This window comes from Oncorhynchus tshawytscha, linkage group LG11, assembly GCF_018296145.1.
Source record: "Oncorhynchus tshawytscha isolate Ot180627B linkage group LG11, Otsh_v2.0, whole genome shotgun sequence".
NCBI lineage: Eukaryota > Metazoa > Chordata > Actinopteri > Salmoniformes > Salmonidae > Oncorhynchus > Oncorhynchus tshawytscha.
This window is the reverse complement of record NC_056439.1, coordinates 10,487,234-10,499,830: the sequence shown is the minus strand read 5'-3', so window position 1 is coordinate 10,499,830 and position 12,597 is coordinate 10,487,234. Positions and strand designations below refer to the sequence as shown.

At 42.7% G+C, this 12,597-nt stretch overlaps 1 protein-coding gene across 1 annotated transcript in view; it reads right to left on the bottom strand.

Moving 5' to 3' along the window:
• The window catches only part of LOC112261424 (catenin alpha-2), a 700,693-nt gene extending 688,440 nt beyond the window's left edge, over window positions 1-12,253 (bottom strand). The window contains exon 1 of the mRNA XM_042329775.1: window positions 11,970-12,253. The gene's annotated coding sequence lies outside the window, so the exon portion shown is untranslated. The remainder of the gene's footprint in view (window positions 1-11,969) is intronic.
• Window positions 12,254-12,597: the final 344 nt, after the last annotated feature.

Below are 12,597 nucleotides of genomic sequence, written 5' to 3'. Positions count from 1 at the left end.
TTTCACAGGCGTTTCTCTCAACTCAACACAACCCCACCCACTTACCTCCTCAGGTAGCTCCAGTGAAGACAGACTTAAACTTCAAAGACCAAAGTAACAGACTTAATCAAAGTTGTGCCTCCATACAGTGTGACACTTGTATTAGCTAGCCTGGAGCAGGAAGATCCCTCCATACACTGTTGCAGATTAGTCATATGGCGAACATAAGGTGTTTTTGGGGTCCCTCGCAGCTAACCACTAGCATGATATTCCTTATGAATCATTCCTGAAGTAAGCATCTATATACAGCCTTTATAAAGGGTTTATGAAGGTTGAAGTCAGCTATGTAGCCTTATAAAGGGTTTATGAAGGCTGAAGTCAGCTGTGTAGCCTTATAAAGGGTTTATGAAGGCTGAAGTCAGCTTTGCAGCCTTATAAAGGGTTTATGAAGGCTGAAGTCAGCTATGCAGCCTTATAAAGGGTTTATGAAGCAGTCATTTTGCCTTACAGGTTGTACTTCATTTAAAATAGGCCCTCCTCGTGTATGGCTGACTGTGCAGCCACACAGTGAAAGGTGTAGGGTCCGTCCCAAATGACCTACACAGTGCATTATTGTGGGTCAGATGTAGTTCCCGAAAAAAGGGAATAGGGTGCCATTTTAGGACACACACATGGAGTAATGTAAAAACCTGCCAGGCCTCTCCCTTTAAAGAACTATTAAAGAGAAATCCATTTTATTGCTTTCCTGTAACAGACAATATGCCATAAAGATTTCCCTTTTACCACGTCACTCATTACAGAATAAAAAGGACCAAGGCACGACGATGGGAGAATCAAATTGCTTTCCGTATTCGTAATTACTTTTTTTTTTCACCACAAATTGATCAAGTTTGAACCAATAACAAAAACAGATGACTGGCGACAAGTAATTCTATCCGGGCAACGCAAAATTGTCTCTAGACTGGATAGGTTGCTTCCCAAATGGCTTACTATTCCCTACATACAGTAGTGCACTACTTTTGACGAGGGCATTATATAGAGAATAGGGTGCCATTGGAGACGCATCATAAACTTCGCTCAAAATATGATGTTGAGTCCAGATAGGAGAATTGGATGGTGGAGATGCTTGAGGAGTTTTATAGCTTGTTGTTTTATTTCAAAGACAAGCTCATGTACACAGACCGACACTGAAGTCCCTCTGAACATCAAATAAATGTTTTAATCAGTGCTAGAAATACACTAGTCATATCTCAGGCTTTTGTTGTCTACATAGACAACACACATCCTAATTGACTCTAATGTAACTATGTGAGAGTCAACTAAGTCTAATTGATTCTTATGTGATTATGTGAGAGTCAACTAAGTCTAATTGATTCTTATGTGACTATGTGAGAGTCAACTAAGTTTTGGCTCCTGCAATGCACTACTTTCCTGGACACACTAACACATGTCCTCACCTATTGTAATTATTCACTTTGAAACACAACAAAGGCAGCACCAGACCCTCAGACGCCCCTCAGTCTCTTTGAAGTAAACTCAGCAAGGCCAAACTAGCAATTCCACACACACACACACACATGCAAGCCCACACCCGCACACCCGCGCACCCACACTGAGCACACTCAAATTGAACCATCCCCTTCTAAGAACATGGGGGCAATTCTCACAGAGCTTGAAGCCAGCCACCCATCCGCCCCTTTGGGAAAATGTTGTTGGGTTTCTCAAATGAGGGGAAATCTGTAAAGCGCACATGCTGTCTCTCCTCGCATGGCCCTTCGTCTCAGCGGCAGAGGCAGACGATTCATGATTCATATTCTGAAGACAGGAGGGGAGCATAAAAAGGCTCCATTACTTACAGCTGTACTGACATCCTCTTGGCTGGCCTTGCAGGGATTAAAGGGGCAATCTGGGATATTCCCGATATTGCGCTTCCCAAATGGAAAACTATTTTAAGGTTGTAAATGTATTTGAGAAGAGATACTGTTTATACATAGATTTCTGGAAAGCCTACATAAAAATCAGGCGGAATGAGCACGGCCGTTACTCATCCAAGTAAATGAAGAACATTTAGTGGTTAAATCGTATTAACAAGATGAGAGAAAAATAGAATTACTGTTGGGTTTTTAAATTCTAAACCAAGAGCATGAAATTACATATGGCAAGCTGTGTTCTGAGGATTGGATTTTGGACAAGATCTCGGGTTTTCTGTCTTTTGGTAATAGAATGATATGGTCTGACAAGCAAATGTGCTGTCATTCAGTCAGGGTGTGACAAACGTCATGACACTTCAACAGCATCACAAGCAAATTGGTATTATTGTGTCATAATAAGCTACATACACAAGATAAACGCTATGTTTTTACAGATAAGAATCCATTCAACTGCTGTTCCCACTACATCCTGTAGCCCTTGCCTTTTTGGTGCATGTGTGTGTGAGTGTATAAGAGTCCTGCATTGGGTCGGGTACCCAATCAGCTGGCGGGTGCAATGAAAATCTTCCTTCAACCCGTGGGTCAGTTTGCGGTTCAGAACAATTATAATGCGGGTCGGATTTTTTTTTAATTAAGATGATTGCAAAATTAAAGCATGTTCATTTCTTCTCTTCTCTCTGCTGCACTGCATGCAGCTGTAGGCAGCCCACTCACTGTTGCATTGGGTTGCCTAGCAGTAAACAAACACGCAGTGCCCGTGCCTCTGCCCCATAGTCCCTCATGATGTGACATTCACTGCATCCATATGGGTGGTACTGGGGAACGGATGTAAAAATCTCCAAAAATCAAATTAGCCCTAAGGTTGCCTTGTTAAATCTTGTTAATTCTCTTAATTAAATATGACTGAATGTCTGATCCAACATACTTTGGTGATATAGTTATCAACCTACGGCATATCCTTTAAAAATAAATATGTTTTTGTTCACACTACTGATCCTCATTTAGACTTGTTTTAAGGATATTACATCAAAGTTGGATCAGCCTGTAGTGTGGTTTTCCACTTTAATTTTGAGTGTGACTCCAAATCCAGACCTCCATGGGTTGATAAATTTGATTTCCATTGATCATTTTTGTGTGATTTTGTTGTCAGCACATTCAACTATGTAAAGAAAAAAAGTATTTAATAAGAATATTTCATTCATTCAGATCTAGGATGTGTTATTTTAGTGTTCCCTTGATTTTTTTGAGCAGTGTATGTTGAAGAGGGTGAGGCTTAAGCTGCAACCCTGTCTCACCCCACGGCCCTGTGTGAAGAAATGTGTGTCTGCTGTTAACAATAATTCAGAGGGTTTTCCCAAGGTTGCTGTTGACACATATCCCATGGTAGTTATTGGGGTCAAATTTGTCTCCACTTTTGTGGATTGGGGTTATCAGTCCTTGGTTCCAAATATTGGGGAAGATGCCAGAGATAAGGATGATGTTAAAGAGTTTAAGTATAGCCAACTGGAATTTGTTGTCTGTATATTTTATCATTTCATTGAGGATACCATCAACACCACAGGCCTTTTTGGGTTGGAGGGGTTTTATTTTGTCCTGTAGTTCATTCAAGGTAATTGGATAATCCATTGGGTTTTGGTAGTCTTTAATAGTTGATTCAAAGATTTTTATTTGATCATCTATATGTTTTTGATGTTTGTTCTTTGTTATAGAGCCAAAAAGATTGGAGAAGTGGTTTACCCATACATCTCCATTTTGAATAGATACTTCTTTGTGTTGTTGTTTGTTTAGTGTTTTCCAATTTTCCCAGATGTGGTTAGAGTTTAGGGATTATTCACTTACATTGAGCTGATGTCTGATGTGCTGTTTCTTCTTTTTCCATAGTGTATTTCTGTATTGTTCTAGTGATTCACCACAGTGAAGGCATAGACTCTAACGGTCGTCGGTGGAAGAAGGTGAGGAACAATGCGCAGCGTGGTAAGTGAACATATTTTTAATAAAGCAATAAAACACTGAACAAAAACAACAAAGTGAACAAACGAAACTGAAACAGTTCTGTCTGGTGCAGATACAAATACTCAACAGAAAACAATCACCCACGAAACACAGGTGGAAAAAGGCTACCTAAGTATGATTCTCAACCAGAGACAACTAACGACACCTGCCTCTGATTGAGAACCATACCAGGCCAAACATAAAACACAACTTAGAAAAACAAACATAGACAACCCACCCAACTCACGCCCTGACCATACTAAAACAAAGACATAACAAAAGAACTAAGGTCAGAACATGACAGACTCAGGTTTTCTGGGTCTCTATGTTTTTTGTTGGACAGGTTTCTCAATAAACAATAAAAAAAACAATACGTTTTTGCATTCTTCATCAAACCACTTGTCATTGTTCATTTTCTTTTTCGTTTTCTTTTTGAAATGTGTAGATTTGATAGGGAAGCTGAGAGGTCAAATATACTGTTTAGATTTTCTACTGTCAAGTTTACACCTTCACTATTACAGTGGAACGTTTTGTCCAGGAAGTTGTCTAAAAGGGATTGAATTTGATGTTGCCTAATTGTTTTTTGGTAGGTTTCCACACTACATTCCTTCCACCTATAGCATTTCTTAATATTACTCAGTTCCTTTGGCTTTGATGCCTCATGATTGAGTATTACTCTGTTCAAGTAGACTGTGATTTTGCTGTGATCTGATAGGGGTGTCAGTGGGCTGACTGATCACTCTGAGAGACTCTGGGTTGAGGTCAGTGATAAAGTAGTCTACTGCCAACAGATGAGCAATAGGTGTACCTACCATAGGAGTCCCCTCGAAGCTTCCCATTGACTATGTATATACCCAGCGTGCGACAGAGCTACAGGAGTTGTGACCCGTTTTTGTTGGTTATGTTGTCATAGAGTTGTGCCTCTCTCGCTCTCTCTCTCTCTCTCTATATACTCTCTTTCCTCTCTCCTATACACTTTCTCTTCATTAGGCTAACCCTTAATGCTGATACTATGTTATACTGCAAGACACATGATCCAGCAGTCACCAATACATGGAAAAAAGGACAATAGTGAGTGATTGACAGACACAGTACAGCTCTAATGTGAGCATATGCTGGCCTTTGTGTGTCTGTGCAGTCAGTAGTGAATAAGGGCTTCTGACGCAATATTTCCTTGGGGGTGCTGAATATATCAACATTTTAAAAAAAAGATAGCATAGTCAGGATTAAAAAAGGAAGAGAAAAAATACCCTGTCGTAAACAATGGAGAAGTTAATGCACAAAGACACTAGGGCCTGCACACTGCGGGGGGGAAGCTGAGAGCTGAGTAGGTACTGGGGGCCACACTGGACCCTGATCTATAGTGTGTGTGTGTGCCTGCCACTGTGTGTGTGTGTGTGTGTGTGTGTGAGTCTGCAATTGTGTGTGGGTGTGTGGCAGTCATTGCATATGTGTGTGTCTAGAGACAGTGCCGCTGCAGCAGGCAGGATGGACAATGGGAGGGGGTGTGGGGCGGGTAGACAACACTGCCTGCCTCTGAGCCCTACAGGGAGATTTGCCTCAGATGGAATCAAAAGAACAACAAGGCATTCCCAGGTACAGGGCAGATAAAGGGAACAGCAGAAAGAGAGAGAGAAGAGGGAGGGAGATGCCAATATAGCCCTTTGAATTGAATTGAGAGTGAGAGAGGAGGGGTGGAGAGAGAGAGGGTAGAGATGCTCAGCAAAGTGACTGAGCCTCACAGGGATTAGCATAGTGAGAAAGTGTGTCCCCAAACGGCATCATTTCCTATATAGCTCTGTAGGCCCTGGTGAAAATAGCTGACGTACAACTTGAGATTCAGACTTATGCTGAATGATTGTCCTGTGAATGCTGTTTGTGAGACATCAGAAAGAACAAGTGACCATGACCAAGCTCTACTTAGCCTTCTGTAAATCATAGAAAGACCTTGTTTACTTTCTAGGCCTAGATCTAGCCAGCAAGGTTTAGTCACGAAAGTCTGCTTTTAAAGGATTATCTATTATCTATTTGTATTCCTATAGTAGGTGAATGACAGACAGGCACTGGAGAGAGAAAGAGAGAGAGCAAGTGAGTGAATGAGATTGAATGTGTCAATTAATCTAGTATTCCACGGATACATGGAAGAGCGGGCTTGTATTAAGAAAGAGTCCGTACTGTATTAGTTTAAACTAATTAGCCCCTGGTGGGCCTTCAGATCCTAGAGATACAACATAGTAGTGTTGTATTTTATTCTGTGCTTCAACTTCTCCCACACATCACACAGGTCAGTACTGGGCCACTCTGGTCCTAAGAAGGATTGGTAGTGACCGTGGGATATATCCCAAATGGCACCCTATTCCCTATATAATGCACTGATCAAACATAGTGCACTGTTTAGGGAATAGGGGGCTATTTAGATGTAAGCATCGCCATGGCAGGTGAAGTAATGGGAGCAAAAATAACTTTGCATGATAATAACTTCTCCCTCTCCCATTCTCTATTTCTCACTCCCTCAATCTTCCTCTCTCTACAACACAAATGGATAAGGTTTACATGGACAAGGGGGACCTGATCCAAGATCAGCACTCCTACTGTGACATGCTTGACACAAACGGACGGAGTACTGTCTATAGGCTAGGCTATACTGTAGCAGCTTAATTCAGATGTGCAGTCTATCCTTTGTGTAGCTAAAAGAATAGAATAGAATATAACTTTTGGTTAAAATGGAAATGTGTATCTGGCGGTGTTGGGAAAGGCAGAACACACACACACACACACGTTAAGAGGCACAGGGTCAGCAGCAGCAATTGTGGGGGGTTAAGTGCCTTTCTCAAGGGCACAACGGCAGGAGATGGTAATTGGGATCAGAGACCAGCAGCCTTCCAGCTGCCAGTTCAGTTCCATTCTCATTTTTGTGTTGCCCTGCCCGGGGCTTGACCTTCCGGCTGCTGGTCTGCCTCTCTAACCTCTAGGCCCCTGTTGTTCTCCAAAAGAGATCCCCTTCAAAGAAGAAAGAGTTTCCTGTTTCCACCACAAATAGAAACACAAGGAAATACAGATGGTGCTCCTTCAGGACGGAGAGTCCGGTCCTGTATAGAAAAAAAGCTGCTGTGGATGGTGACGAGTAGCCCATTTATGATGCATGGTAGACTACTAGACCTACAACAATAGTTAAAAGACATCACGCAGGCAGGAGAAAGCCAACGCCGTCCATTCTGATCACTTCTCTTTCATCTCCTTGCCTTTGGAGAACATCAAAATGACCACACACCGTCCATTCTGATCACCACCACACCAAAAGGAAGAGGGGGCTCCTCGATACCGGGCCATGCGAAGCCTAAAGAAGACGCTGTCAAATCAGACCTCAAAAAGGCTGATAGATGAGGCAAAGCTAAGGATTGATAGTCCATTTCCATAATGCTGACGAGCTGATACGCTAGAAGCCTAAGACCCTGTCACATCTATGGCTCCATGCTCCTACCGAGAGGCCATGCCATGCTAGACAACATTAGGAGTCAGACAAGTCACTAAGATCCATACTAGTGCCACTAAAATGCACGCCCAATGCTAGGTACATACTGGATATCAGAACACAGCCAGTGGGTTTTGACAAAAATATTGCCATTTGATAACCTAGAACATACTAAGGACAGTCGATCACCCTGCTAGTCTGACTGGGTACCTTATGCGTTATAAAATGCACAACTAGTAGTAAGTACCCGTCTGCTACCGGGCCCTGGTAAAAAGTAGTGCACTATAAAGGGAATAGAGTACCATTTGGGACTTGGCCATCTCAGAATAGATTCTGTAGATGGAAAGCGATAGAGAAAATCCTGTAGTCACTTGAGGGAGGGGAGAAGGTGCCAAGGTGAAAAGTGTGCACTTGAAACGGATCAAGTACCCTAAACATCAAAGTGGATAACTAAGTTGTGGTTGAGAACCAGCTATCATCACCCACCGACTGCACTGTCAGTGAGTGAACGAACCAAGGGGGTTAATCTGTGTCAGTCGAGGCCCACTCACAATTTATAGGACCTCCACGAACGGCAAAGAACCCATTAACAGTTCAATCTGGTCAAGATCAATATCTCTACTTGGAGGATAGGGGCAACATCATCTTCCTTGGAAGTCTGCGAGGGGAATGAATAAGAAATGTTAAATGAAAAGGTCTTAAAAGAGCCTTTAAAATGCCCTGCAGCAAGTCTGCCCTGAGAAATAAGCCTTGTCTGCTGGACAATGATGAACAAAGGTGTCTTACCACTCAGAGTTCGCTTGCTAAAATAACTCCTCGATCTTGTAGTCCATTAGCTAACTCCCTCACGCCCCTGTGCCTTTTTTAATTGAGCCGATAACAACTTTATCACAGGTAATTTTACCTCTTAACAACATTGGTTCGCTCTTTCCATGCTTTGGTGATTTAAAAGATTTCACAATGGCCAATTTATCAACTGGACACTCAAAACAAATTAATATGGCTAATTATGGTAAAACTCAATAAAGGGCTCATTCCCTAATTACATAGTTACAATGTTCTTAATTCAAGTACGAAGTACTTAACTGTACTAAACAGTAGTATGCTAGTTTTTTAACTACCCTGTGAAGAACATGATTGAGTGCTTTTTTTCCAACATGGCGTCTTCCTTAGTAGGCTTCTTGAGGGAAAACTAACATGGCAGCTGCACGTCTAGCACTTTGTGACATCGGCTGACGTAAAAAGGGCTTTATAAATACATTTGATTGATAGATACTAAGCAACCGAGTCTATGGAGACTCTGTTGGGTGTGGTCTTTGGCTGTTTGAAAGCTGTTGAGAATGCAGCTAAGTGCAATGCGCTCACTCTCTAGGAGCAGTGCACTGACTGCTGGCTGCTGAAACTAAACTTCCCACCATATCACTGGATCATCAGATCACCTCGGTTCAACTAGCATTTGTTTTCTTGTAAATACTTTGAGCGTTTGATTGAGCCTGCCTTGAGTGCCAGACGGGCGAGATTTGGGACTTTGGACACTTTTCCATTGGTTCCAGTGCACCAGTCAAGCTCAATCAAGCCCAGCTAAAGTATTTGAACTCCTACGAATACTATTTGAACCCGGGTTTGAGGGGCATCTCTATGGGGTCACCCATGTAGTCACAAACAACATGTCTGAACTGAACAAAAGTCGTTGTCAGGGTTATTGTGACTTTTAAATGCATCATCATCCAAAATGTCCAACTGTTTTCAGAGGGCCTGAATCACATGTAATAGTAATCCTACAGAATATTACAACAAATACTGAGTTATGTCTCATACATCCTAATGTCTCCATCAAAGACAAATGTGAGGACAAAACATTGTCGCTCTGACGAGGAGTAGTAGGAAGGATTGGAGGACCAATGCGCAGTGTGGTAAGTGTTCATGATATTTATTATAACTCAGAACACTAAAGAACAAAACAATAAAGCGACAACGAACAAAACGAAACAGTCCTATACGGTGAATACACAAAACACAGAACAGAAAATAATCACCCACAACTCAAAGGTGAAACCAGGCTAACTAAGTATGGTTCTCAATCAGGGACAACGATTGACAGCTGCCTCTGATTGAGAACCATACTAGGCCAAACACAGAAATCCCTAATTATAGAAAAAAGAACAGACTGCCCACCCCAACTCACGCCCTGACCATACTAAAACAAAGACGAAACAAAGGAACTAAGGTCAGAATGTGACACTATCAATTGAAATATTTGACCAATCTTCCATGAAAACAACCAAGGGATCAAAGTTGTCAGTGCAATAACCTTCAACGTTGTATTATATACATGGCAACATTACTCGTTGTGGTCAAGAATTACCATCGATGTGGCACAAGTCAGTCTTGATCCATCCTATAGCCTTTAGGTATTTTCACATAAGATGACCAACCCTAAGTCATCCTATGGTGTGTGTTTTTCTCACCTTAGCATAGATAGGCCATTCCCCAAAGCAGAGCCTCAAAACCTTGAAACCTTACTCCTTTGGAGTGACAGACTGAATGCAGGCAGTGGAGAAACCTCTACCTGGGTTTTGTTCATTAGGGCACACAAAGGAACATGTTTAGCAGCGGAAAGGGAAAATGTGTGTTTCTATTCGGACAAATCCTTGTAGTCCCTCTCTGTATCAGTCTGTTTGCTTCCGTTTGGTGCCTAATTCACAAAACCTTAGTTCAACCTCCATTTCTGTCCCAGGCTACAGGGCTTCTATGGCTACCATGAAGCCTTCCAGTTGTAGCTAACGACCACAAACAGGCTCCAAGGTGTCCTGCCAATATGGCCCCCACCCCTGTCTCCCTGGAGACCAGCCACAAAATGCACTCCTATTGAACTGTTATTGATTGTGTATCTAGGACCTATAGCCTATAACTGCTCTCCAGAGTTCCAGGACAACACAACAAGGAACTAGTAAGACTGCAGCCCTATAACTCGACCCAAACACTTAAGACTGTGTCTCAAATGGTACCCTATTCCTTACACAGTCCACGCACACACACACACAAAGGACTGAAGAAAACAATTGTGAAGAAAACACAGAGTGAGCCATATATACTCTCTGTGAGTGTCCTCCCTGCATGCCTGGGCACCAATCAAAAGTTCAAGTTCTAAATGCGGCCACTCTGTGACCCCTGGAGCTCTCTGAGATGCCAGGCCCAGCTCCGGTTACAGGAACAGAATGTGTGTGTGTGTGTTATCCACAAACCACACAACGAATCATAACCCAGACATTACTGTATGGGACTATAATTCAATAAACATGCACAGACACATGGGTCTACACACACTAACACTTTGCTTTTGAGCAGTCAGCCATTCACCACTACTGGCTTATTATTGGACAGGCACTGCTTCTTGCCCGGAGGAATGAGGTTGTGCACAAACAAAGCCAAGGGCCTATTTTAGTATTGGTGGTGTTTTTAGAACAATTACAAACGTGTTTACCATCTAACTGTAGATAAAGAAAAGTACTACAGCACTGCATTTTCTATTGTATGAGCTTTGGCGCTCACATGCTACGAACGCTTTCATTGAAAAGCTTTCAACACCGTTTTAATGTTAGGTGCTGAGGCAAAAACAAGACTTGCAGTCTGCTGCTTACCTGAGTCACGAACTTCATTCTCTAACCTAGTGTCAATAATTCAACAATAAATACAAACAAATATGGGAAAAATGTGATTGTTAAAAAAAAAAACGACAACTGTGCACTACACGACTAACTTTTAAACCTGCCTGGTAGCCCAGCTGAAAACAGTCAAGTAACGTTAACTCAGGCAAAATGATTCTGCGAGAAATGTTCGACAGCACCACTGTTGTGGTATTAAAAATAGAGGATTAAATTAAGCCACACATCATATATATTAAGATATCTGTGCCTGCCCCTTATGTGACATATTCAGACAACGAGTTGCCTAATAGTACAGCCTAACCGAGACAAAGAATAACGGATGCATTATCCGGATGGGTAGGGACGAAAATATAGGATGCGCACCGACACGGGGCTCCAGCCTGAAAGATTCAGATTGGAAAAGGAATAACTTTTAAAAAACGAGTAATTCCATCATTTCAGCTACCAGTCAACACAAAGCCACTCGAGGCTACACGAACCCATGTTGTATTCCGACGGAAGACCCATTATTCCCTAGATGAAACCACTGTGTGGTAGCTTAGCTGCTATCAAGCTAACGTGCTACACCAGCCAGGTCTCGCGACTCGCCCGACAAGAGGCTCGTGCTGACAGCGCGCGTGCAGGCTTCACCACTGCTTGTTGGAGGGTACCGTACCCACTTGGAGAACGGTTCAGCTATCATTAATTACCCAGCAATGCCGGGGGGGAAAAATAACCATGCATATCATAGAGGCATTAAACGTGCATCCCCTTTCCTTTAAAAAGGAAGCATTATAATTAGAATGTTCATTGAAATAGAGAAATTGACTAGGACGCGTCAACCTCGCCTTGCTAACGTTACCATGTAGCGTCTGACCCAGCCGCGAGACCGCGTTACGATATTGCTCGGAAAAACCCTGGCTAGTGTGGCTGTCTTTCAAAGCTTACCTGGTTTGATGACAGCTCTTGTATCTCAACCAAAAAAATGATGTATAGTGTGTTGTTTTACTGTGTATTCCTACAATATACTGCCTTCTCGGTCTCGTTCCTTCGGTTGAATCGCCTAAATCCGTGCGCTTTCCCTTCAGAATAGTGCTGAATCTGAACGGGTGCACGGCACGCGCGGCTGTCGGTGTCTAGGAAATTCTGCCGCCGCTCCCTGCCAAATAATGACCACTCCCACCGCTGAAGCCACAGCCACAGAGGAGGACAGGTGCTGATCGTGCGCTCTGTGCGCAGCTCCGTGGAATAGTGAGTGCGTTGCAATATAGTGAGTTGCGTGGCGCACATTCAAAAGGACTGTCAAATCAGCGGACTCGCTCTCGTGCGCATGCGCAATATCTCGGTTGAGACCGCGTCCTGCTAGTAGGTTGACAGCGCATTTTTATGCGTGTCGTTGCCAAATTGTGACTCTGAAACGCTGGAAAATGGGACAAGTGAATGATGCGCATAGTCTACATGGACTGATAATGATTGTGGTTATGCCTGTATTTAAAAATATATATATATGGCTAGGGCAAGCTATAAACAAGGAGAATGACTGGAAGTGAGAACAAACGCACAGGCCTTGTTGTCT